This window comes from Suncus etruscus, chromosome 2 (assembly GCF_024139225.1).
Source record: "Suncus etruscus isolate mSunEtr1 chromosome 2, mSunEtr1.pri.cur, whole genome shotgun sequence".
Taxonomy (NCBI): Eukaryota; Metazoa; Chordata; class Mammalia; order Eulipotyphla; family Soricidae; genus Suncus; species Suncus etruscus.
The window spans coordinates 55057201-55084825 of NC_064849.1; the positions used below are offsets into that span (position 1 = coordinate 55057201).

The 27625-nt window shown below is 37.0% G+C and overlaps 1 protein-coding gene and 1 pseudogene across 1 annotated transcript in view; one reads left to right on the forward strand and one right to left on the reverse strand.

The window, feature by feature from the left end:
* Window positions 1-27625, reverse strand: part of NPAS3 (neuronal PAS domain protein 3) — a 968248-nt gene that overhangs the window by 158724 nt on the left and 781899 nt on the right. The gene's annotated exons all lie outside the window — the stretch shown is intronic.
* LOC126000996 (transmembrane protein 106C-like) lies at window positions 11924-17046 on the forward strand (annotated as a pseudogene).

A 27625-nucleotide genomic window follows, 5' to 3' on the forward strand; every position in this document is an offset into this window, starting at 1 on the left:
ATATTTGCCATTTAAATGTTGAATACACACTATAATAGATGCTATGAATGGTCAGACTTCAGGATCACTGTTTTTTTAATTTTTCTTGTTTTTGTTAATACCAATTGTCATTCTTTTGGTTATTAAAAAAAACAAAAAATAGAAAAATACTTAGAGGCTTGAAATTTAAATCTTTTCCTAATTCTGAACATCATTTTTCTTTTTAGGATGACCTTAGAAATACAATACAAAAAAAAAAAAAAAAGAAAATACATTACACTTGGGTAACTACTAATTATGGGGTCACCTTATTCATTTGTTTTTTGCAATGTATACAGAACATTTTATGCTAGTCATTGTAAAACAATAGGGTTTATATGCCTACAACTTTGAATATATTAATACACTATATGTTATTATTCTTTATTGTTTTTAAAAGGCCTTCTTTATGATGGAAGATTATTAGCTCTAGCCCTCCAGTGGAGGAGGAAGGGAGAAGAGGAGAGCAACAGAGGTGGGAGGAGGGGAGGAGAGGGAGAAAGAGAGAGAAAGAGAAACAGAGAGAGGGAAGTGATGTAGAGGAGAGGGAGAGAGGGGGAAATAGAGGAGGAAGAGGAGGAGAGACGGAGGAGAGAGTGAGAGAGAAGAGCCAGAGAGGGGAAGAGAGTGAGAGAAGGGGAGAGAGAGGGGGATAAAATGGAGAGAGGGAGAGAGAGAGAGAGAGAGAGAGAGAGAGAGAGAGAGAGAGAGAGAAAGAGAGAGAGAGAGAGAGAAAGAGAGAGAGAGAATACAGACTAAGGATTAACAAAGCAAATTGGCTGGACAACTCAAAAGATCTTTGGTTTAATTTTTGGGCCACACCCGGGGTGCTCAGGCATTACTCCTGGAAGTTTTTGGTGGACTATACTAGAGTGGAGTAGTCTTGTGCAAGGTAAGCAAACACTTTACTTCAATATTCCCTTTGGCCTTGGAGAATTTTTGTTTTTGTTTCTCAAGAAAGACAAAAGGAGGATCTTGTTTCATGGACATTTTAGGCTCCTCAGTTGTTAACTTTATATCAAGGTTGCAATTGTTGTATTTAAAAGAACTGGCTCTTTTCTTACACATTACTTTGAGGGTATTGAAAATTCTCATGCAAAAAAATCAACTGTGGTTCAAAAATCTCTTCATAGATAGTGTGTGGTTAACACACATCCAAATTAAATTGGGTGTAATAATCCACTGACAAGGACAGAAAAGAATAAAATTTTCTGGGTTGTTGGTATCCAGTACCGATTCTCCCTGAACTTTTCCTGTTGAAATGATTGAACACATCTTGGGGAATTCCTAAATGCCACATGAACACTATGGATCTGGTGTCTAATTTATTCTTAATGAATTACCATAAGAAAAGGGCCTAATGCACTTCTATTTTATTTTGGCTGTTGTAAATACCAACTGCTAGAGTGTTTGAGGTTATTATCTATGAAGCAAGTCAATACCCTGAGCACTCTCTAGGTGCTATTTTAAAGAAATAAGTTAAATTCACAACTGCTTAATAACAGACTGTGAGTTAGTCTTGTTAGAATAGGAAAGGTAAATAGAACTGGCAAGTAGAGAAAAACAGTCAAAAGAAATGAGTCATTCCAGAGCCTAAAAGCAGTTTCCAAAGACATTGGCAGGGAGGAGGAATTTGTGGGTAAAGGGACAAAACCCTTTGGGAAATAAACACATTTTATGTTTTTGTCTTATTAGGAAGATACTTCAGTAAGGTCACATGTAACTCATTGTTTTATTTCAGAGGTTTCAGACTCCCATGAAGTTTATGAGTATGTTCTAGAGCCATACTGCCTAACATAGTAGTCAAGCTTGGCTATTTATTATTCAGAATAGAAATAGTTTGATTAGAACATGTTGTAAGATAACACAGTTTTTCATACTGTCAAAAGTCAAAGGAATGTAAAGTACCTTCTATTTCATATTGATTACAAATTAAAATAGTTGGATATTTTAAATGTTTCCAAAATACATTATTAAAATTATTTCTAATTGCTTTTGCTTTCTGAATTATGATTAGTAGAAAATTTTTAAATTTTACTATAGTGCACAGTATTATGCTTACTGGACAGCACTATATTCCAATCACAGAATCTCTGAAACAGAAGATTATAAAAGATTAAAATACTACAAAAATAAAATTTATGAGAATAAAACATAAAAAGGAATAAAATTTTAGATTTAATCTACAATTTAACTAACAGCATTTAGTTCAATACTGATCAGTCTTTTTCTCTCTAAAAGACATTGAATGTGTGTTATGAAACATTAAAATACAATGCCTGCCTCCAAGAAGCTTATAGTCTACTTTCAGAAATAAGATTAACAAGTTAAATGCTAGGATAGCCCAGTGAACAAAGGATTTGCTTGCTATATGAGCATAATAGTGCATCTCTTTTCCCATTTCTCGAGCTCCATTGAGGATTTCCTCATAATTCAGGTTCAGGGCTGGGAAGAGAGCTCAAAGGGCAAGTGTGTATATTTCATAGACCCATATCAGGTGTGACCAAACTTCTTCTCACCCCCAAATTAAGCTAAATTCATGCTTACAAATTCTGAAAGATTCTAGTGTTGGAGATGTGGGTTTTGGTCCAAGGTTCTGTAATTTAAAGAAATTTCTAGGGTGCTGATCACAACGTAGATTACCATTTGAAATAAATAGCACTATTATGGATTTGTTTTCAGTGGATAAGAAGAATCGAAAATTGACTAAGAGGTCCAATGTCATACTGTATTTGTTTTATATTTTGTTCACACCCAACTGTGTTCAGAGGCTACTCCCGGTGAAGCTTGGGTGACCATCTGCAATGCTGGAGATTAAATCCAGGCTTACTCAGTGTGATTCAAGAGCCTTAACCCCTGTACTATCTCTACACTCTGCTACATTAGTTTTACTAAGAGTGAGAAAGGGTAATGACTTTGATGTAAAGGTGGGAGTAATACTCTGGAGTGCATAAAGGGAGGCGCATGCACATACGTGTGTGTGTGTGTGTGTGTGTGTGTGTGTGTGTGTGTGTGTATGAGAGAGAGAGATACTACTCTTGGGCTAAGCTTCAAACATTGGGAAAGCATTAGGTACAGGCTCAATAAACATTACATGATTTATTTTGGCCCTAAGGAGATGGACCTTTGCTAGTGTTCATTGACCATTTTTTCCATTTAAAATACTAATCAACAGCTTCAATAAATCATTTATAGGAAATTTCATATCTTGCTTTTTTAATTTTTCTCAAGTCTATATCTCAGAAACAATTGTCTCTTATAGACCTATGTTGAAATAACTGCCACAATAGCTTGTTGTAAAGCCCTTGGTCCAAGCTTTTCCATCTCACTTGTTCCCATATCTGATATATTCAAGTTAACTCAGTATATTATGGATATTATTTTTTCCCCATAAAACTTATTGTGCAGGGCTGGAGAGATAGCACAGTGGTGTTTGCCTTGCAAGCAGCTGATCCAGGACCTAAGGTGGTTGGTTCGAATCCCGGTCCCATATGGTCCCCCGTGCCTGCCGGAGCTATTTCTGAGCAGGTAGCCAGAAGTAACCCCTGAGCACCGCCGGGTGTGGCCCCAAAACAAAAACAAACAAACAAACATATGGGGCATTAAGGAATTTTTAATATCTCTTCTTCCTTCTTAAAGAGAATTTAGAAGATATATTGTCATTTTACAAAACCAGGTATTGAGCAACATAAATGTAAGTTACCCAACAACAATTCCTAAAATAGACAGAAAGAAACCGAATTGAAGATCAGATTACTAATGCTGAGTAACACAAAATCTCAGGGTGTATGACATTCAATCCCAACACTCAACTCCTTGGGAATATATATATTTTCATGTCAGTTAGAAATGGTGGCATGACCTCCATCTAATACTATTCACAAAGGTCAAATCCAAATAGATTAAAGACTTTTTTTACCAGACCCAGAACAATAAAATATATAGAAGAAAACATAGGTAAAACATTCCAAGACACTGAGACTAAAGGCATCTTCAAGGAGGAAACATCTCACTGTTAAACAAGTGGAATCAGAGATTAACAAATGGGACTACATGAAATTGAGAAACTTTTGTACTGCAAGAGGAAAAAGTCACGAGAGCACAAAAGCCCCACATAGAATGGGAGAAACTAATACAATACCATCAAATAAGGGACTAATATCTAAGATATATAAGGTACTGACAGAACTTAACAAGAAAAATATCTAACCCCATAAAAAATGAGCAGAAGATATGAACAGACAATTCTTCAAAGAAGAAATACAGATGGCCAAAAGGCACATAAAAACATGCTCCAAATTACTAATCATCAGGGAGATGCAAATCAAAACAACAATGAGGTATCATCTCATGCCACAGAGACTAGCATAAATCATAAAGAAAAGAACAATCAATTCTGGAGGGGATGTGGGAAGAAAGGAATTCATTCACTATTGGTAGGAATGGCATCTAGTCCAGCCTTTCTGAAAAACAATATGGATATTCCTCAAAAAATAAAATCGAAATTGGGTTCCCATATGAGTCAACAATACCACTCCTCGTGATAGCCCCTAGAAACACAAAAACACAATACAAAAATGCCCTCTGCGTACCTATGTTCAGTGCAGCACTACTGAGAATAGCAAGAATCTTGAAACAATCCAGATGCACAACAACAGATGAGTGACTAAAGAAACTGTGGCACTCTACACATTGGAATACTATGCAGCTGTCAGGAAAAATGAAGTCATGAAACTTTCTTATACATGGATAGACATGGAGACTATTATGCTGAATGAAATAAGTCAGAAGGAAAGAGATTGACACAGAATAGTCTCACTCATCTGTGGGATTGAAAAAAAAACAAAAGACAGTATGGCAATAATACCCAGACACAATAGAGATGTGGTTTGGAAGGACTAGCCAATGATAAAATGCTTACCACAAATAGCAGTGAGTGCAATTAGAGAAATAACTATGTTAATAACTATGGTTGTGTGTGAGAGAAATAGAATGCCGTTCTTGAAGTGGTGAGGGAATAGAAATATGGGGGCATTGGTGGCAGGAAGGCTGTATTGGTGAAGGCGGCTATTCTTTTTATGACTGAAACCCAACTACAAACATGTTTTAAATCATGGTGCTTAAATAAATATATTATTATAATAAAAAAGAAAAAGATATGGTGGCATGGATCCATAACTGAAAGATTCTTTCACAGTATTGCTCTAGGTTGTGAACTGACAGCAACTTAGAATAAAATATCTTCCTGGAAAGAAGCACGGGTACAATGGAAATTAGCCAAGCAAATCATCTACAGCGTGATGCTTTACTGATTTTAACTAAATTAATCAATTCATTTGACAACTTTTACAGATTGTTATCAAAAGCCTCCAGTTTTACCATACTCTATCAGTTTTGCTTTAAAAACTAACAGAAGAACAAAAAAATATTAGTTAAGAAAGGCTGGGTGTAGGTGGGGAGAGAGGGGTGGTGAAAACTTATCAAAAGTAAAATTGGATTAAGAGTCAATCAAAATCCAACTGTGAATTTATCATTTCAATGAATTTCAATGAATGGTTTAAAATCTGTTTGAAATCTATTTGAAAATGAATATGTAATAATATAGACATATCTCCTTTTCAAAGCCAGTATTGTCAGATGTATTCTGAGCATTATAATTCATGAACAGAATAGACGACTATTCGAAAAGTATTAAAATGAGCTGACTTTTCAATACAAGTGTCTTCACAATAAGTTTTTCTATCCTGGGCAATTCGGAAATGTAGACAATTGTGCTAGAAAAATAATATGTATTGTAATATTCATTGTACAGTAGTAGTGTAGTAAGTGGCAATTCTGGACATTACAAGAGACACAAGGATTATTTTCTGTGATTGCACAGAGAATACTTGGATTTCTTGTGAAGCTTTTGCATTGGAAATGAGATTCATCAGTCTGAACAGGGCAGGGTTAGAGCCCTTAGCAACATGCTTATTTTGTAGAAGGTCACTCAATAATAACTTCCTCTGCCCTCCAAGCTTATTAAGACTGACTGGCATATATTAATGAAAACACCTGATTCTCCAACCATAAAACCCAGACAAAGACTTTATTTTAATATTAAGGAAGGAACCCTTAATTAGCAGGGTTTCAAAAATGTCAGCTTCTTCTATTAGCTGTTCTGGTCCATCAAAGCCATAATCCCTACTGTCAAATTTCATCACAAGATAGACAGTTTGCTGGCTGTCTTTTTTTTTCCCCTTTAACTGATCATACTGACTGAAGCTTTTAAAAATTTTTTTATTTTGCCATCACATTTAACAACTCATTGTGCATTTGCCTATTACACTCTTGATTTTACCTCTTTCAAAGAATCTTTGCACATGTCAGCTCAAAAGGCTGGGGGGAACGTGGCAGAAACACAAGTATTACATGTGAATACATATGCATTCACAGACACATAATTAAGGATTCTTGGAGGATCCGGGCTTGCTTATATTGATTACCTCCATGGGTATGTAAATATGCTGTCCTGAAAACAGACAAATAAAATAGTCTCAGAGATGATTTCCCCTGTTTTTATGTATCAAGGAAAAAAGAGGAGAATTCTGAGGCAGAACCCAGGATTTTTGAGATAAGCTTGCATTACTATTAACCATTAACATACCTGCCATTGCAAACAACTCATTAGCAATTCGGTGATTTTCCATTACCTTTCAGAAACAAGATAAAATTACTGCGCTGAGCTGGACTAGGTATATACACAGCTCTTAAAGTATGTGTGTTTTATTCTGGCTCAAAACATTTACTACTGATAAATCCTTTTAAAAACTAAATATTTCATATTAGTCATACCAAGGAAAATAAAAAGCACAAAACAAAAAAGGAAAATGCAAAGATTTCATGGGGGAGAACTTTTGAAACAACTGAAAAGCAGCTCTTTCTTTACTCATAAAATAACACAAGCGGTGAAAGGGACATAGCTTTAGAGTTTATTAATGACTTATGACATAACACAAAGAATAGAGAATAGAGATGACTGAACTTGGTGGACTTAGCTGTTAGGGACTGGTAAATTTATAGCTACCCTATCTAATGAAGAGAAACTTTGCCACAGAACTCTTTTGTAGCTTAACCCATGCGTTTAAAGCAATAGAAAAATTGTCTCCATTTTTGTTATTAGTCAGGTATAGATTATTCCTTTAACATATTTCCTTCTAAACTGACAGCTGGACTGGTTATCTTTGTAGTTTTTCATATCATTCATTAATTCCATCCACGTGGAACAATCTGACTCCTCTTTTAGCTTTTCTGGGAGATCCGATTCAATCTCAGACCTCCATGGAAAGTGCTCAGGGTTTTCATTTTATTTGCTTTATACCTGGGAAGTCTGTGTTTCTACCACTGACTGTCCCTTTGATTTTTTTTTCCTGAACATCCTTTCTATTGTCTTAACAGTTCTACATAAATTCAGACACAAAACAAAGCCTGATGTTTTCAATTTCAAGTCACTAATGAGTCATTATCAGGCTAATGTTACTGTTTTGTTTCCTAAGAGATTATTGAGGTACATTTTCTGGTAACTTAGTAGTCGAATTTACAGAGTGACCGTCTACACACTATCTCATGGCTATGGGTGACTGTCCACAATTACTATTAAGTCTCTTTTTTAAATTTTAATTGCACCATTTAAAAGCAAAGTCCTGGGAGCTGGAGATATAGCACAGAGGGTAGGAGATTTGTGTGGCTTGTGGCCTACCTGGGTTTGATCCCTGGCATCCCATATAGTCCCCCAAGCCTGCCAGGAGTGATTTTTTGAGCACAGAGCCAGGAGTAACCCAGGAGTATTGCTAGGTGTAGCCTCAAAACAAAAATAAATAAATTAATTAAATTAAAAATAAAAGTAAAGTCCTGTGTTTAAAACTGATGACTTCCTTTCCCTCTGCCAGGGTCTCAAACTCAATTTACCTGGGGGCCGCAGGAGGCAAAGTCGGGGTGATCCTTGAGTGCAAAGTCAGTAGTAAGCCTTGAACATTGGGGGGTGTGACCCAAACAACTAAAACAAAACAAAAAGATTCCTCTAGGGCAGGGTCACAACATGTTGTAAGGAGGGCTACAAATGGCCCGCAGGGTGGGCTGCGAGTTTGAGACCCCTGCTAGAGTCTAAACATTTAAAAAGGTACCTCCTAGGTTAGCCAAAATGAAATGAGGTAGTATGTTTCTTAGACTAAAGATATTTGTTTAAATATTCAAGAATAACCAAAGTAAATTATGTGCAAAGGAATTTTCTAAAGTGTACTTTTGCATGTTTCTATGCCAAATACTGGTAATAAATAGACTCTAGAGAAAGACATGTGCCGATATTAAGCCCATTCTTGACTTAGGCAAGTTATTTTACTGTTTTTGCAACCATAAAACACAGATAATAATGGCTTTCCATCTTACCATTTTAAGATAGATACAAATGAATTAACAGATGAAATGTGTCAAATAAAGCATATATTAAATATTGAGTGATCGTGAGTACAATTACGTATTACTATGAACTCTTAAAGGAAGAAGTCATATCTATCTAATTCATTGCTGCAATGCTTGGGTGCATAGTAGGTGTTCCATATAGATCAATTATATAAATCAATGTGCAAGTGAGTCAATAAGTGGCATTAGATTTTGAGAAATGAACAGTTCAAAAGGGTATGGTTTTTATAGTCCAGATTTGTAGGATAGCTTATGATAATGCTTATTCATCCATTCACTATATTAACAGAATTCCATGGTAGAACTTCCAAATTTGATTCGTGGAACTTATTTATAATCAGAAGCATGTCACACCAGTAGAAAAATCAACAAATGCACTTGATTCAGAAACGCATGAATAAATCACGTTAACCTGAAGGAGCATGAGTTTCACATTGAATAGGAAAAAATGTCCCTTCTAGATCATTTCTGGCATCATGGATCCTTCATGTATCAAGGGAAAATACCTCCAAGCCCTCTGACACAATTTTCCATTGAACTACAGATAACTTGAAGGAATTCAAAAGTTCTTTGAGTCTTCCTATGGGATCCAAGTTAAGAAGTCCCTGGGATAACTCTGAAGCACTATCAGTTTGCAATTTTAGAAGCATTTTACTGGTATCTTATATATTTTTTTGATCTTCCAGAAAATGTTCATCTAGAAACGCAAACTTATACTACTAAAATTTGAGTAATAACCACAGTCCTAGCTTATACTACATTATAACAAGGTTAGTTTTGAAAAAGAAAGGGAAATAAGAGAAAGTGGAAAAAACCAACTAAGTGGATACTGCTCATGTAGAATGTCATAACATGAACTACTGGCTTCAGCATTAGCTTGAGCTATTGAAGACTATCTTATCCCCTTCCTGCATTACAACTAATTCCTGGCACAAAGGTAGATATGTTTTTGTACTTTTTTGATCACCCATTTATTTTTAACTAGGTAGCTTGGATGATATAGTCCCTGTTTCTTATGACAACAGAGAAGAATTTTCTAAGTATGCTCTAAACACACACACACACACGCGCACACACACACACACACACACACACACACACACACACATTCCCTTCCATTTAAGTAGGGTTTTTAGGTAATCTCAGATATGAAACAAACAGGGACTAGTACTTTCTGTGAGGCTCATGATCTTTTCATGCTGAGAAACAGGAAATGAGTGTGGGTGGCTTCCCACAGAACTGGTACTAAAACTTAGAGGAGCTTAAGGCACAGTGCAGTTGGAGAAAGATAATATTGCTAAAAAAAAATTCAATCAGGGTTTATTTCAGTTCCTGGAATCAATGTGACATCCCTCTTCTGGAGCAGAGACTCACGAACTAAGATACCCTCCCACAAAGACACCACCCCCACTGTAATGGTAAGTAACATTGTTGTCTTTTTTTTTTTCTTTTTCTTCAGGAGTCACCATGAGCTGGGTTCAGAGGAGATTTGATGTGGAAGGAGGTGAAATATTCTAATAAACTAAATTTGCATTGACATTCTCATCCGCTACTCTGCTACTTCTTTCTTAAGATCAGCACCAGGGGATTGGCGGGGGTACGCTGGAGAGATACTTCACTGGGTAGGCTGCTTGCCTTGTGTGTGCCCCAGCTGAGTTTGATCCCAGGGACCCCAAGAAACTAATACAGGGGACAGAGCGATAGCACAGTGGTAGCATGTTTGCCTTGCACAAGGCCAATCTAGGACAGACTGACCTTGGTTCTATCCCCAGGCATCGAATATGGTCCCTGGACACAGGGTCGATTTCTGAGCGCAAAGCCAGGAGTAACCCCTGAGCATCACAGGGTGTGGCCCAAAAAGCAAAAGAAAAAAGCAAACAAACAAAAAACAAACAACCCCCCCCCCACAAATTAATACAGGGGTCAGAGAGATAATACAAGTGATAAGGTGCTTGCCTGGCACCTTGTGCTTTTAGAACTTTTAGGAGTGGGGCCAGAGAGAACACAGTAGTAGGGCTTTTGCCTTGCATGCGGCTGACCCGGGAAGGACCCAGTTTGATTTCTGGCATCCCATGTGCTCCCCCAGCCTGCCAAGGGAGATTTCTGAGTGCAGAGCCAGGAGTAACCCCTGAGCGCCACTGGGTGTGGCCCAAAAACTAATCAATCAATCGATCAACCAATCAATAAAGTTTAAAAAAAGAAAGAGTTTTTAAGACTGATTCTAGAGAGCAGAGGCAGGAATAAGACCTGAGCATTCCTGGGTATGGGCCCCAAAATAACAGAAACAAAATAATGAATCCCTAATACATATTACAAAGTAAGAATATTACTTTATCTTGTATTTGAAAGTATTTTAAATATAATCTTCTTCAAGTATGTAAAACTTTAAGAATTTTATATTATGTTCCCACCCCCACTTCATTAGTAAAACAGTATGTATAGGTAGATAGCAGAGAGAATACAGGAAATGTAGATAGAATAGAATGCTGCTGGGTGACATCAAAAGGGACACTATATAGTCTTTTATTTTTTTTGAGACTATATAGTCTTAAGAACTATTCTCCTAATATATTTCCTTCTCAGAGTAAAGGTAGAGACCATGTAATACTTTTAAAAAATAATAGAAAAGCATATGCAAGTTGCATAATTTTCATAAAATGCCTTTTTTTTTTTTAAAAAGACCATTGGATGAAATGCTGAGACTTGCTATCTTGGAGAGACACAAGGAAAGAAAAATCAGGCTTTTGCTTTTCTCTATTCTTCAAGTAGTGAGCTACAGGTTAAAGCAAAGGAAACACAAAGCAATTATTCATTGAAAATTGATCTGACTTTCAGAGTTACCTAAAATCTTTTGCATGGCTGAGTAAATTTCCTACTTCTACTTGAATCTGTGTAATTTCTTTACTACAAAAGAACTCTTGGGTTAAAACTCTTGTCTCATACACAGCCAACCTAGGTTTGATCTCTGGCATCCCATATGGTCCCCTGAGCACTGCTAATGCTACTGAATGCAGAACCAAAATAGCTCCTGAGTATTGCTGAGGCTAACAACATTTTACTGTTTTAATGTCTCTCCTTCAAAAAAAAAAAATTTCCTGCTGCACAACCAGAGAGATGGCACAGTGGTAGGGCATTTGCCTTGTAATTAGTCAACCCAGGCCAAAAGTGGTTCAAATCCCAGCATTCCATATGGTCCCCGTGCCTGCCATAAGCTATTTCTGAGCAGAGAGCCAAGAGTAACACCTGAGTACCATCGGGTGTGGCCCCAAAACAAACAAACAAACAAACAAACAAAAGTCTTGCTCCTACTTGTGCACATTGAATGCATTCTGCTTCGAGGCCCGAGGTAGAAAGATGAAGTTTCTTCTCTCATGGCACCATGTCATTACCAACACACACTCATTTGCCTTTGCATCCTAGAACATGAGACAAATACCACAACTTGGACATGAGGTCCCGCCATTCTGTCTCAGCTCGTTCCCGTGCTTTTAAGCAAAAGAGAAGGTACCTGGAGAATGATCTGGCTGAACAAGAGCAGGAAAAAGCTATTGCCCAGTTTCCATATGTGGAGTTTACTGGGTGAGACAGTATCACCTGCCTCACATACCAAGGGACAGGCTACATTCCCACAGAGCAAGTGAAAGAATTGGTGACTTTGATACCACAGTGATCAGAGATTGTGTCCTCAGAGAACAAAGCAGTATGTCCTCCATTTCATTCTGCTCTGTCCCCTGGTCTCTAGTTTGGTCCTTTTTTTTTTTTTTTTTTTTTTTTTTTCCTGTTCCCACATTTATAACACCCAGCTATCAAACCCAAACAAAGGCATTCCCCTAACTTCCTCCTTCCTGATATCTCTTTCTTTGATATGTAAAAGCCCGCTTGTTAGGTACTTTTGTCCCACTCTTGACCTTCCCCCTCCTGGTGGGTGGGTCTTGGTAATAAAAAAAAAAGTCAGTTTGGGCTTAATACTCAGAGATACCACCAGGCTCAGACTGGCTCTATGGGTCTCTTCTGACTAGCTAGGCTTATTATTTCTTTGCTTCTACTCTACTTCATCAGTCCCTCTGTGTGGGGTTTAGAAACACAGTGACTGGGGCCATCTCAAAACTCATGGATTTTTATTTTACACACATTCAGTCCTGGTGGATGACGATGGCATCAAAGTGTGAAAGTCATGTTTAATAGATTGGACTCCCTTGTACTCCTTATCATCATGACCATGCTGAAAATCAGAAACTCCAACTTCTACACTGTGGCAGTGACCAGTCTGTTTAGCCAAGTTCAGTAAATGAACAAAGTGGTTGGCATACACACAACCACTATCTCACTCATTCCTCTTCAGAGTGGGCATATGGTGAACTTTACCATGAAGGCCAACATGGGAAGACAATACTCCTATGTGTACTTCTTATGTCCACTCCCTGATATCCTGGTACACAACATAGTGATCTTCATGTGAACATCAGTGAAGATTTCTTACATTGGCCACATGACTCAGAATTCATTGGAAACACATCACTATATGTGGATTGTGGCGCAAATTCCACAGGTTTTTTTTTGGGGGGGGGGCACAACAGGTAACACTCAGGGGTTACTCGTGGATATGAACTCAGAAATCACTACTGGCTTGGGGGACCAAATGGGACGTCATGGGATTGACACTCTGTCAGTGCTAGGTTAGTGGCATGCAAGGCAAACACTCTACCTCTGCACTACTGCTCCGGCCCCATAATTCCACAGGTTTTTTTTTTGGGGGGGTCACACCCAGCAGTGCTCAGTGGTTACTACTGGCTCTATGCTCAGAAATCGCTCCTGGCAGGCTCGGGGGCACCATATAGGATGCCAGGATTCAAACCACCATCCTTCTGCATGCAAGGCAAACACTTTACCTTCATGCTATCTCTCTGGCCCCCACAGTTGTTTTTTTAAACCTGCTCTTGGCTCTTCCATGGCAGCACCTGTCAGATGAGACTGACACAGCATGTTACCAAGGTCTTAGGGTTGTTTTTTTTTTTGGTTTTTGGGTCACACCTGGCAGTGCTCAGGGGTTACTTCTGGCTGTATACTCAGAAGTTGCTCCTGGTAGGCTCGGGAGACCATATGGAATGCCGGGATTTGAACCACCGACCTTCTGCATGCAAGGTAAATGCCTTACCTCCATGCTATCTCTCTGGCCCCTAAGGTCTGGTTTTTGAATCTACCCAGGTAGCATCAGTGTAGAAAACTGGATCCCTTATTCCTCAGCTCCAGTTCTCCTATCTCTTGGGAAGGCAGATCCTCTCTGAAGCTCTATTCATGTTCCTCAGCAGCTACATTGCCCAGTGCCTTGCCTCTTCCCAGCAAATTTTAGGCACTTGATGAATATGAGCATTTGAACTAAGATGAATTTAATGCAGATCTTTCAACTGTTCTGAGGGCATTCTACCATGATTCTACCATGATTCTATGTAATCCACCTATCCATCCAGTTGCAGAATTATTATTGGGGTCTAGTATGCAGGTTGAGTAGCAGGAAAAGAACATTCAGAAGAAGAAAGCACCAAACATTTAATATGTAAACTTTTAATCTGCTTCAAATGATCTAAGTTGCTTTAAAAGAAAATAGTGAATTTTTCTTTTTTGTAGAAAAAAAATAGTTGTTTTTATCAAGAGTAAACCCAAGGCTTGACTTAGCCTTCATCCATTTATTGGAACATGGGTTGGGAAATTTGGTAGAAAATAGTCCCAGCTTTTGTTTAAAAATTTTTCCTATAGTTAGATAATATGAATGTACTATTATGTGTTTATATAAATTTTCTTTTACTAGCAGCAGGTAATATGTATCTGCCCTGTTATGTAATCTATTTTACAAAGCCATTGAATTTTTTCTAGGGAAAGCAAAGGGTTAAAATTCTAACTGAACTATTCTTGGACATTACATACCAAACCATAAAATACAATGAAGAAAACAGAGGCTTTTCTGTTTTCTGAAAGAAAAATTACCCCATGATATTGGCTTCAGTGGTATCTGTGGGAATTCAGCTCTATCAGCAAGGAAAACAAAGGTAAAAAATAAATGAAATTGAATCCAACTAAGAAGCTTCTGCACAGTGAAGGAAACTATTGCTAAAGCAAAAAGACACCTCACTGAATGGGAAAAATATCCATATATCACACATATTACAAAGGCTAATATTGAATATATTTTTTAAAATTATAAAATGAAAATAACATCAAAGATGCAGAGAGGAGCTCAATAGATAATTTGCCAAAGGAGACATATATGACTAATAGGCACATTAAATTTTTTTTTAGTTTCCAGGGTAAATATATATTTAATAGGTCTAAAACAACAGTGGTGGTAGGGGGGGTTGAGAAAAGAAACCTCATTTACTGTTGGTGGGAATGTAAATCCAAAAACAGTATGGAGCTTTCTCAAAGACTTAAACTAAAACTGGAAACTACATGCATAGATATCTAGTCAAAGAATAAAACAATAACATTTTGAAATATTTTGAAATATTTATTCATGTTTATGTTCCTTGTATCTCTGTTTATGATAAACCAGATAAGTGGCCAACAACAGAAATAGGTTAACGATGTGGTGCAAATACACAGTGAAATACCACTAAGACATTAGAAAAGATGAAATCTTGACTTCTACTGCATCATGTCTAAAACTAGAGGGAATCATGCTAATTCTGATAAGTCATAAGGGGAAAGACAAATACTAGTAATCCCACTAAGTGGTTGTATATAAATAAATAAAGCAAGGGAATAGATAGTGTCCAAGGCAAAACAAACACTAAGATTCTGACAAGAGAATGGAGGTTACTAAGAGAGGTGGTTGGTGAGTGAACTGGAAGGAGCAAAGGACTATGGGAAATGGATTGCTAGTGTTTTGGTGGTGATGAGCATGGTATAGTAACACTGAAGTCCTGATATCAATGTATAAACACTTATACTTCATAGAATTTCAAAAGATTTGAGATGATTTGTTATAAAGAAAATAAGGCAAAATGAGCTAACAAAAGTTTAGCAGCTCCACTTAATTTATTATTAGTAGTATTATAATTGTTATTGGAAACAAGTTGAGTTGAACGAGTACTATGCAATTAGGCAGGAGAACTGAATTCCAGTCTTAGTTTTGAAACTAAATCATTTGGTTTGTGTGTGGAGATTTGTTCTTTCCTGTAGGTATAGTATGTTGCTGTTTATAAAGATATTGACTTCAAAGTTGGGCTTCTCACTATTTAAAATGAAGTACATACATCCAGCTTGCAAGATGTTTTGTGAACTAAAGAAATGGTACGTGCAAGTCAATCTACAAGCACATGCATTCGGTATTCTTTCTCTCATGTTTAGTTTCTTAGACTACTGGACCCTACCTATATGGCACTGTTATCAAACAAAACTTTGATTGCAACAAATTCACCTGTCTTCATTTCTCATGTGTGAAGTGACTCAGAATTTTTGAAACTGAGGATCAAATTGACTCAGCTTTCCCGTGCTGAAAGAAGCACATATAAATCATTTGAAACATAAACATTTATTTCTCAATAATTATCTGATCAGCAGTATGGTGTACTGTTACATTTTTATAGCAGATGGTTTATATTTTTTTAAATAAAACTCACGAAGAGACTAAGATAAAATATAAAAATGTTTAAATAAATAAATAATAATAAATGTTTGATAAAGGAACTTGACTTTACTTAGAGCTGCAGACCTAAATTGTGGGGGTAAATTGTGGTAAATTGTGGGGTTTAATCCCAACCTCCCCCCCCCCACTTATTATAACAAAAAATGATGTACTGATAGCTCTAGAGTGTGAGCTGGAATTTGGCTGAAATGTTGAACTGACAAACTCAGGGTTAGTGTAGCAGAATTAACACCATGTTGATTTTTCTTTGTGTCTTTAACTGTTTCCACGATCCTGATAAGTGAGTAGCCATTTCAGTTATTGATAGAGCTGTGAAAAAAAAATGAGATTTCAACACTTATGTAACTGAGATTAATTGATTGATTAGATTATTAATTAAATATTCCATTAAATTTTCTTTTAAAAAAATGACACAGGGTTGTGGATTCCCTAAGGTTTTCCCCACTAACTCATGGAAGAATAAACAAGGAGCTGCATAACTAAACATTGTTTCTTATCTTTGAAAGATAATTAAGCAAACAGATGCAATGCTATGTAGAAATTTAGTCACTCATGAATGGCTGTCTTACAAGATTATCCCAGGACTCTCCCAGCACTAGGTGAAAAGATTCTCTCCTTTGTGAACAACCAACAGAAATCAGGAGGCTACTCTGGAAAGTATTTGAATTTCACTAAATAAAAAGCATACCTAGGTCTATACAATATATAACTTGTTGTAGGTGGGAATAAAGTAGGTTTACATAAAACTCGCCATCATGCAGTGTTTCAGGTATCTGTGGAAAAATAAAAACAGCAAGTGGCCTTTCAGGTAACCCATAATTAAAAGCAATTTTAAGCTGTCTTTTTCAGGGAATCTACCCAGGGGAAGTATTTGCTACCTGTCTGACCTTCACGATTGTGAGTCCTTGGCAGTGTCAACGACCCTCTGAACTGAATTCAAAACTAATCTCTGACAGAAAAAGAGAAACAGAATTCATGCAAATCATATTAATTCCAACATTTCCCCAGTGAGCTGGGTATAAACTACAGCCTAATTAAATATTTTTTAACGATGTGAGTAATTTTTGCCAAGGGGCGGATTCAGGGGAAAATTTAATATGAGATCACAAAAGCTGTTCCCAGCGTTGATTCTGTAAATTAATGACTATCTGCCTTATGATAAAAACATGCTGCCAAGAATGAAAATGAAGTCGGCAAAGCTTGCTCTATTTGTCTCACAACCAAATATACAGAATGCAAAACTTTAAAGGCAATGGGAAATTTCCATTGTGTTGGTGTGATAATCTCAGGATAAAGATGCACCTTACTGACAACCCAATAACCAGCTTGATGGCATTGTCAGCCAAGTGGGGCCAGTTTGGGGATAGTTGTTGACACGCTCCTGGTATGTATTTGAAAGCAGCCAGTTTAGTTTTATCGTTCTTTAAAATCACATGCAACTTGTTTCCAAAAGAGATCTGAGGTGACTCCCAGGAAGAAACACATACACACAATGTTAAAGCCAAAATGGAAGGTCAAAAATATATCAAGGGCAAGTGCTCAATTATTTGGTACAAATGTTGCCAACATTATAGCTCGATGGATTCTTTCCCCAGACTGACCACTTCCACGCCCATCTTGATCCTCAGGGCATTTCATTCTGGAAACCTGAATTGAATTGCTGTCCAAGGTCATGGGGTGAAAAATGGCAGTGAATAGAGCAAACAAGAAACTGATGGCCACACAGCTCTGGGCAGCTTCGTGCAATTGAATCTGTAAAAGGCAATGGACAAAAGGTGGCCTGGAAGGTATGCCTTTGCTAGTCTGCATAGATCCAATTTGAGAATGGAGCCTCCCCTTCTGTTCAGACTCTTGTTGTAGGAAGCATTTTGTTTAAAACAGGAAAATAGCAACTTGACATATGTTGCTAAGAAGCAAGAGATGATGCCTGAATCAAAGCCAGGGGAGAGTCTCTCGTCTCCCTTTGCTTTGCTTTGTGAGGGCAAGCTACTTCTAATGACTCCTGTAGTTAACACCAAAAAGTGGCCAGCAGTCTCTGTGATGGGGTTCTGCTAGTCCCTGGTCATTAGGTCAGTCCATCACAAGGTTTTAGGAGCTTATATTTATTTAAATTTCTGTTAGTGCCCAGCGACAGAGATTGAATTTACAATCTTTCAATTAGAAGGTCATCTGTACTAACTAGTGCACCACTGCCTCATTATAATCATAAAATTAGTGAGAAAAGACTGGCATGAGTAATATGCACATGCTACTTTCAAAAGTGAAAAGGTGTAATAGCAGAAGAGACCATAATTTTATGCTCTTGATCAGTAAATATTCTCATCTGGAGCAAAGCAAAGTCCTTGAAACTAATTACAATAAAATATAAAGATGGAAAATTAATTTTATGAGACTACATGCAAATACTCAGTGGCTATACTTGCCAAGGGTTTTCCCTACTTAGGCAAAATTTCCTTGCCTGCTAAATACAAAGAAAAAATAGCATAAAGGTCTACAAAGCTTAGTATCTTAACCCTATTAGTCACAAATATGAGTTGATCATTATTTAACAATTCTAAGAGGAACCAATGCCTCAGGCAGGGCAGCAGCCCTCCTGATAAACTTGATCACTTGTAAACTTTAACAATTGTGAAGTGGATGTTATCCACAGAAACAGTTGGATGCTACCAACTCTTACTGTTGCACTTACAACACAAAAAAAGAAAAACAAAATAATCCAACCAAGGCAGCTTAATCCAAAATTAAAAAGCAAAGGAAAAAACCAAAGTCACACGTTTTGAATGTTTACATCAGATGCTTTTACCCACCCACATATTTTCATCTAATTCTTGTAAGAGGAGGGTGTTAGTATCTTCAGGTGAGTCAGGGGAGTGTAGAACAAAAGCAGAATTTTTCTACAGGTGAATGGGGGGGGGGTAAATAACAGCACCCAGGACTGACTTCCCAAATCATATTCAATTCTTAACACAATTTCTATTCTAATTCTAGTATATTTGTTGTAATGGTGCTGAAACAAAATACATTTCCATTTCCCTCACTTAAGAGTCTTGAGAGACTTAGTATAGTTGCAGGCAGATAATAGGAGGACTCCGATAATGTACTTTTGGGAAATAATAAAATCTAAGAAGAGATTGCCTATCCCTGAAGTAGCCCAAAGGCATGAAGACCACATTCTTTTTATGTACAAATTCTGAGCCATTTGGAGATGAGAAACTGACATCACCAGAGAAGAGTGAAACCTTTGAAAAGAGGAAGCAACAGAAAGGTCTATGAGATTATGAAAAGGCCATCAACAGTCAAGAGATGAGGTTATGAAAAGGCCATCAATAGTCAAGCGATGACGTTATGAAAAGATCATTTATAGTGCCAGGCTTTTCCTATGACATTGTCCAGATTAACTTTTATGTATATGGAGAGACCCAGGAAAAAATACTTTCCGTAAGAGGGCCACTCAGGTTTTCACCTCTTCGAAGAATTCTGTGTTCTCTCATGAATACATTCCTCTCTTTCTAGTCTATCATAGCTTTCAAAGTAAATTTCATTTAATAAAAACTATCATGCTTCACTATTTCACATTTTTTCTCCAGTCTACCTCCCTTGCTCACACTTTGCTGAGCCACTTAAACAGTTAATAACTTAAAAAACTGGCTGATGAGACACTACAGCAGTTTGCAAACTTGCCTTGCATGAGATTTACCTAGGTTCCATCCCCAGAACCACTTAATGTTTCCTCAAGCTCTGCCAAAATTGGTTCCTGAGAACAGAATCAAAATTAAGCTTTAAGACAGGTGAGTGTGGTCTTCCCATGACATAAAGCAAGAAAATCTCAAAATCCCCAATCCAAAATTCTAATAACCAATAAACTCTCTTATGATATAAATATGTTTTAGTCTTCAGTTTTGGTCCTCAGTTGCTCATCTATAATTGTCATCTATGCCTTCTGCTACCAGAATGAACAGATCAGACCTCTTCTCTCTGCAAATAGGTCATGGAGCCAACTCAATAATATGAAGTACATACATGAGCCTTCAGGGAGATGGCATGCTCAAATGTGAAGAAGAAGAAAGAGAGAAAGAGCAAGAGAAAGAGAGAGAGAAAGAAAGGAAGGAAGGAAGGAAGGAAGGAAGGAAGGAAGGAAGGAAGGAAGGAAGGAAGGAAGGAAGGAAGGAAGGAAGAAAAAGAAGAAAGAAGGAAGGAAGAAGGAAGGAAGGAAGAAAGAAAGAAAGAAAGAGAAAGAAAGAAAGAAAAAGAAAGAAAGAAAGAAAGAAAGAAAGAAAGAAAGAAAGAAAGAAAGAAAGAAAGAAAGAAAGAAATAAGAAAGAAAGAAAGAAAGAAAGAAAGAAAGAAGGAAAGAAAGAAAGATAGAAAGAATCACTGAGGGGCTTGGATTTGTGCAAGAAGAGGAACAAGGAGCTAGAGAAATAGTATAGTGGGTAAGGTGCAGGTTAGATTCCCAGCATAACCATATTGTCCCCTGCACCATCAGGAGTGATCCCTGAGTACAGAACCTGCTGCCAAACCCCAAATCACACAAACAGAAAAGTAAAAGAAATAAGTCTCACTATTGGTCATGAAGTTGTGATGTTTCTGCAGTGGGACCTTGTAAACAGAAAGAGGCAAGGCATTGAAGATCAGTTTAGATAAAATATGCTATTTGTGCTTTTCTTCCCCTTTCCCTCTCTTGCAAAAATCCTGGTTTCCCCTGTTTCTAATCCTTCTTCACTCCTTTTCTTTTTTGCACCTATTTTACATGGCTGGCTGGATGGTATTCACAGGCCTCAGAACTACATAAAAGGCAATAGCTGGCGCAGTGGCGCTAGAGGTAAGGTGTCTCTTGCCAGCGCTAGCCGTGGACGACCTTGTTCAATTCTCCAGCATCCCATTATGGGTCCCCCAAGCCAGGAGAGACTTCTGAGCGCATAGCAGGAGTAAACCTTGAGAATCACCGGGTGTGGTCCAAAAACCAAAAAAAAAAAAAAAAAGTAACAGTTCTGCACTGTATGCTGTTCCTACAAATCAGGGACCATATCTTCTTCAGGAAACCAGGCAGGAGGTCTGATAATAAGGAGCCAGACACACAAAATGGAGAAGTAAGAAAGAGATTTTTTCCATCTTAATTCCCCCTGGAAAGATCACGTGATTTGGTAGTGACAATAAGAATAGCAAGATGGAATTTCATTTTTCCTGCAGCCTAAATGCAGGGACCTAGGAGAGAATTGTGTTTAGAGGAGGGTGAGATCAGAGGTAAACACAATTAATAATGTTGTGTGTAACAAAGACAGATCCTCTTTTTAACAAACCACAGGCTGACCTTCCAAAGCACTGAAATGCCACAGAGCCTTTCTCTAATTAAAGATAATCCAGAATTAACATGCTTAATTATTTTCAGAGTTTTCTTCAAGATGCTTTTGTTTGGTCCAATTGGGGTGAGAGTATCTCTAGCCATAAAAGGGCAAAGGCTACTTTAATACCCAAGAAACAAAAGTGAAATTAGCTATTTCTGCTACCATCCTGCAGCATCTTTAACCTCCTTTCTCTGCAGCTATAAATCAAAGTCCATTTTCCATGGTTCCTGATTGAGTCAACTTGGCATATTCTTCTACTACAAGACCACTGCTATTTCTACTATGTACCTACAGCTGAAATTAGTATGGTTTTCTTTGATTTATTTTACCTGCAGTTTTTTTTCAAATAAGTTCTTAACACATTGATGTAAGGGTGTGTAAATTCACCCCATGAGCCGTATCTCCAATCCCAGGTGAACAAATCTGAATCGGGGATGAGGAAGAAATAATCCAGACCAGGTTGAGGATGAAACACGTGTAGTCTAGCAGTCTTTTCCCTTGTCTCTTCACCAGCTGCCTGCCAGAATTGCAGTTTTTATTGAGTACAGAGACCAGACCACCCCTGGGTGGGGCAATAAGGACATATAGTTCAAGCTATCCTGAGTCAGTCCCACCCAGGTTTACAAGTAAGACAATCTCTGTTTTGGGGGTAAATCCAAGTTGTAAACAAATATACAAAGGAACCAGGGATGGTCTTAGTTTTAGGGATGGTTTAAGGTAAAATAAAGTGTAAAGAGTACCACTGTTTGCTCATATTTGATATGCTTAATTAATGCAAATAGTAGCACTGTTGTCAATGTATTAAGGTCAAGTGTGTCTTAAAAAAGTGCAGAATCATCTGACTTTCTTAAATGTGCTTTTATGGTTTGTTTTGATCCATATCCAGTAGTGTTCAGGGGCTTATTCCTGGCTCTAGGCTCAAAGATCACTCCTGGAGATGCATGGGTGACTATACATAATGCCAGGGATTGAACCCATACAGTCATATACAAGGTAAATGCATTTCTTGCTGTACTATACTTCCTGGCCCTTAAATGTCCTTTCTTACATGACCTTGCTTTTTATCTGCATAAGTACATCAGGATATCTTGAAAGGGGTCAAAGCACTTTCATTTCAAGTCTGAAAACCATTGGCTGGAGTGGCCCAAGCTTTGACATTTATTTTTTAAGAACTGTTACCCCTTTGTTCCTCCCTTCTCTTCATAACCAAACTTGTTTTCTCCGTAATGAGTGCCAAGGACATCCCAATTTTTGTTATTATCCTTAATGCTGTATAGACCATTTTCTTGTTGCATACTTTCTGTTTATTAGATTCTTTTAATTTATTTTAATTTCATCCATTTCCTGCCATCTTCTCTTGTTTCTTAGTCTTTACTGCATAACCCACATAAGAATAGTTTCACCATCTTTTTGTTTACCACCTAATTATTTAAATTCAATTTAGACCTTTTACCTTATGAAGTCATCCTCACATAGAAACTTAAAAATATAGCCTCAAAGTATGTCTGATAAAATAATCTATTTTCAATGGAGTTGTGAAACAACCCTTTGGATAAGTTAAAAACAATAGTGTCTATCTATAGGTCTAATCTTTCTGACTGAAAGGAATGACAACTCTCATATAGTGACTTTAGCACATGGTGTTTGTTTCTAAATATATTTAATCAGACTATAAATAATATCTAATCCTGAGCAATCTTCAATAGCTGAATTACCATGGTTTTCAAATATCCTTTTATTGCATGCTAGTTTGTTATCTAGCAGAGTAAAATCTGCTTTTTTGGTAAGAAATCTAGCTACCTTCTTTAAGTACCATAATCTAATTAAATGCCTTTATACATGGGAAATTGAGATCACTAGATTTACCTGCTTTTTGGGGGGCATTTGAAGGGATGCTCAGAGGCTTACTCCTGACCTCTGCAATCAGAAGTTACTCCTGTAAGTATTCAGGAGATCATATAGAATACTTGGGATCTCAAATCTTGTCAGCCTGTGCAAGCCAAGTGCCCTACTAGCTGTGCTATTCCTCTGCAAAAGGTTTTTTCTAGAAGTTATTAATATCTACTAAGATATGAGGTACATGAAAAAAGATGTTTTCAGCATTTCTGGGTAATCACTTGAAAGATGTAAAATAATTTTATAGTGGAATTATAATGAAATAAATGCATATCCTATAGCCATTTCCTGTGAGAAAGAAATAAAGCACTCATATCTTGGGTTAGAATAACTTCAAATTTGAGGTTGTGTTATTACCCATCCAGTTTCTCCATTCACACCAAAATTTTAAATTCTTGGCATCTAGTGTACTTTGCTAGGATAAATTTCTCAAAAGAATGAAACTATAAGGCAAAGATAAGCACAAAGAGCTCTTGTTCAGCTTGAATTTGGGGACAGTACCAGATATATTATACTTATCCATCACAGCACTGTGTTGCCATCTCAGAGTAAATTTAGGAAGAGGCAAAGACAATTTTGATTCTGGAGGCTTTGATTTATAATTATAATGTAAATTATGTGGGTTGGTCAAATGGTCATTAAAAAAGAAAATCAAGGTTCGTCCTGGGTCAGCCATGTGCAAGACAAACGCCCTACCCGCTGCGCCATCCCTCAGGTCCCTCTACTTGGAATTCTATAGATTGGTTTTTCAAAGGTATTTTTCTCTTCTTTTAATTAGATCTCCAGAAAGCCTTTTCTTTTGATTAATTTTAACATTTAAAAAATTTAAGTGGTACATTAAGAAGCTATTTTCAAAAACTCTCAGAATTGGAAGTATATATATTTTTTGTATGGATACACAATGTTCATTGAACCTATGTTTTCAATGCACCACAGAATTGCTTGTAGCATTTTGAAGGTTTTGTTTTGTTTTGTTTTGTTTTTGGATCACACCTGGCAGTGCTCAGGGTTACTCCTGGCTTTATGCTCTGAAATCGCCCCTGGCAGGCACGGGGACCATATGGGATGTTGGGATTCGAATTACCGTCCTTTTGCAAATGCCTTGCCTCCATGCTCTCTCTCTGGTCCCATATTTTGAAGTTTTATGACTATATTTATATCACAAAACTGGGCCTACCCATACAGTAACTTTAGTTCTTGTAGCTGTAAGACATATTTTATTTTATAAATATATTTTCTCATGGGCTCCGTAAAAGAGTCCTATAGGCTGCTAGTCTCTGTTGGTTCCCTTTCTTTTTCTATAGATTATTAAGCTTTTTATTTTTAAAAAATAACCTGGGAGAATTTATATACAGAGGGTTGAAAAGAAACAGGGTGGCAGTAGAGGTTAAAGATATAATCTTTCAAAACTGACCTTAACTGACTATAAATTAAGGAATCCATCTTTTTTCAGAAGCTGGGAATTTACGTGTGAAAGCTATTTCATTAGAGAAGTTAGCAAAAAAAGATTGTATAACAGGATTATAATTTGAATGAATATGGTTTGGAACATGTTTTGCTTTGAACTATAGTCTTAATGGCTAATGAAAAAGCAATACTAAATAAAATAAACTATATTTCAGAATATGCTAGATGAAACCTAAGATAGAAAGGTGAGAGTTTTTTATTCCAATTCTAGTTATTCCTTAAGCCACAATTCAAAAGTATCCATGACATAGCAAAATAAAAATGTGGTACAGACTTATCAGTTAATAAGTTTAGGGTAGGGGCCAGAAAGAGATAGAGAGTTCAGGAGGCAGAGTGCAAGTCTTGCATGCAACTAATCGTCTAAGATTTGTAAGTAGAAATCTTCACCACCCTCTTTGGCACTTACTTCTTGGGAGTCTCCACCCAACAAAATTAAAAACAAAACATTTATAGTAACTAGTAGTTATTTCATGCATTTAAAGTTAAAACAATTTTGGGCCAAAGCAATAGCTCAGTGGTTAGGGTGTTTGCCTTGCACACAGCTGACCTAGGACCTACATTGGTTCTATCCTCTGCAACCCATATGATCCCCTGAGCCTGCCAGGAGGAATTTCTGAATGCAGAGTTAGTAGTAACCCTTAAGTGCTGCCATGTGTGGCCCCAAAACAACAACAACAAAATAGTTAAATCAATTTAAAGTGAAACAACTGGTGTTAATGAGGGAATAATATTCAGGAAGAAAAAGGACATGTTCATTTAATAAAAATGGCTTGAACAAGATTTTTACTGCTTTTGTATTTTCACAGGGAAAATACAGTAAGAAACGGGGGCATCAATCGATCAAATAGTAATCTAGTGACCCTTGTGCACTTCCAAATCTTATTGTAAAATTCCTGTTACAGGTAAGCCATCACCATTTAACCAGAAATCCAAGAGTTGAGATGATGCAATGAATTGTTTTCCTGTGATCCTCTATTGATGCTTCTTAGAAGGATTCAGTTTCTACAGGTACTTGACTATCCAGTTTATTAAGTATGGTAGTATATAGTTATGTATACTCAAACATGTTTTTATAGGATATGAAAACCATGCCCATCAAAGTATGATATATTTGACATATTACTATAGAACATAATATATTTTATTTTATTTATTTATTTATTTATTTTTGGTTTTGGGCCACACCCGGCAGTGCTCAGGGGTTACTCCTGGCTGTCTGCTCAGAAATAGCTCCTGGCAGGCACGGGGGACCATATGGGACACCGGGATTCGAACCAACCACCTTTGGTCCTGGATCGGCTGCTTGCAAGGTAAACGCCGCTGTGCTATCTCTCCGGGCCCATATATTTTATTTTTAACATAATTTTGGTTAAGAACATTTTTTTGGTTAAAGGTCATACTTGGTTGTACTCAGAAGAACACGCAGTGCTGGAGATTGTTCCCTGCAATCAAAGTATGTGCTCCAGCCCTAGCTAGAGTCATCTCTCTGGTGTTTAAAATCTTAAGTACCATTACTGAAAAGATAGCTCATACTGTCAAATCCAGTCTTCTAATTCTATCACAGCACAACTCCATCAACCACAATGAGCCTTCTACTGAACACATGAAAGGACATACACAGCAAGTCTAAGGGCAGGATCTACTGCTCTTGATGAAGTTACAGGTTTGCATGCATGATAATCAAGTGATTATAATGCAAATAACCAAACTAGAATTTTTATTAAAACAATGCTTCAAATTACTTTTGTTGTAGGTGTTGATGAACTGGGAGGAAAAGGTTAAGTGCCAGGAGTATTGACTTGCTAGTCCACAGGCATCAAACAGTGCAAACAAAAACATTTTCTAAGTCATTTTAGGAGATCTTTGGTAAAAAAAAAAAAAAAAGGTAAGTGGTTTATAATGGATTCTTCAAGTTTTGACAATTTGAAAACAGAAGTGCTAGAACTCTTTTATAGTAAGAAATCTATCTCAGATAGGGTGAAGCTTGAATCACTAGGAGTCATAATATTACAAATCTCATTTTTCTACAATTACTTGACTTCAATTTCTATAATGCAACATTGTTCTGAAGCATATAGATATTAGAAGCCAGAACTTAAGTTATTCTGATAACTTTATTTATATCAATTATATATAGACATTTACTTATTGGCTGCAAAAATGAATAAAAGACAGAATTCAAGACCAGAATAGTGTGATGCAAGGCTCTGATGGAAAATTAGAGACCTTAGACTAACATAGAAAAGTTAACACAATGTTTTATCAAAGTATTATGAAAGATAGTGACTTCCAATTCCTCTAAAGAAGATAGCTGAAAGAATTGGAGCACATGCTTTGCATGCATGAGGTTTCTGAGTTTTGATCTTCAGCACCACCAGCCTTTTACGCATCACCCTGCTAAGCAAGCTCTCATAATAATTACGTATTCTTAAACAGTGAAGAAAAATGCATACGAATTGGGGATTTTTTTTCATTTATTCCTCCTTACTCTTTTCTTCTTTAAAAGAAAAAGCAAAGAAAAGAGGGATGACCCTTCATCCCCAATTTTGTCTGGATAAATTCTGCCTGTGCATCCTCAGAAATGCCTTCACATTCTCAGAAAACCCTAAGGGAATCTTAGGGAATCTAAGGGAATCTTCCTAAGGGAAGATTAATTCTTTCTGTGAGAAGGTTTAACTGCCTGTGTACCATACTTCATTTCACTAAGCACATACATACATAATCATTTTTTGATAGATAGCTATCAGCCTGAAAAAAAATGTGATTGGTATCAGTACTTCATAAAGGCAGATAATCTCTT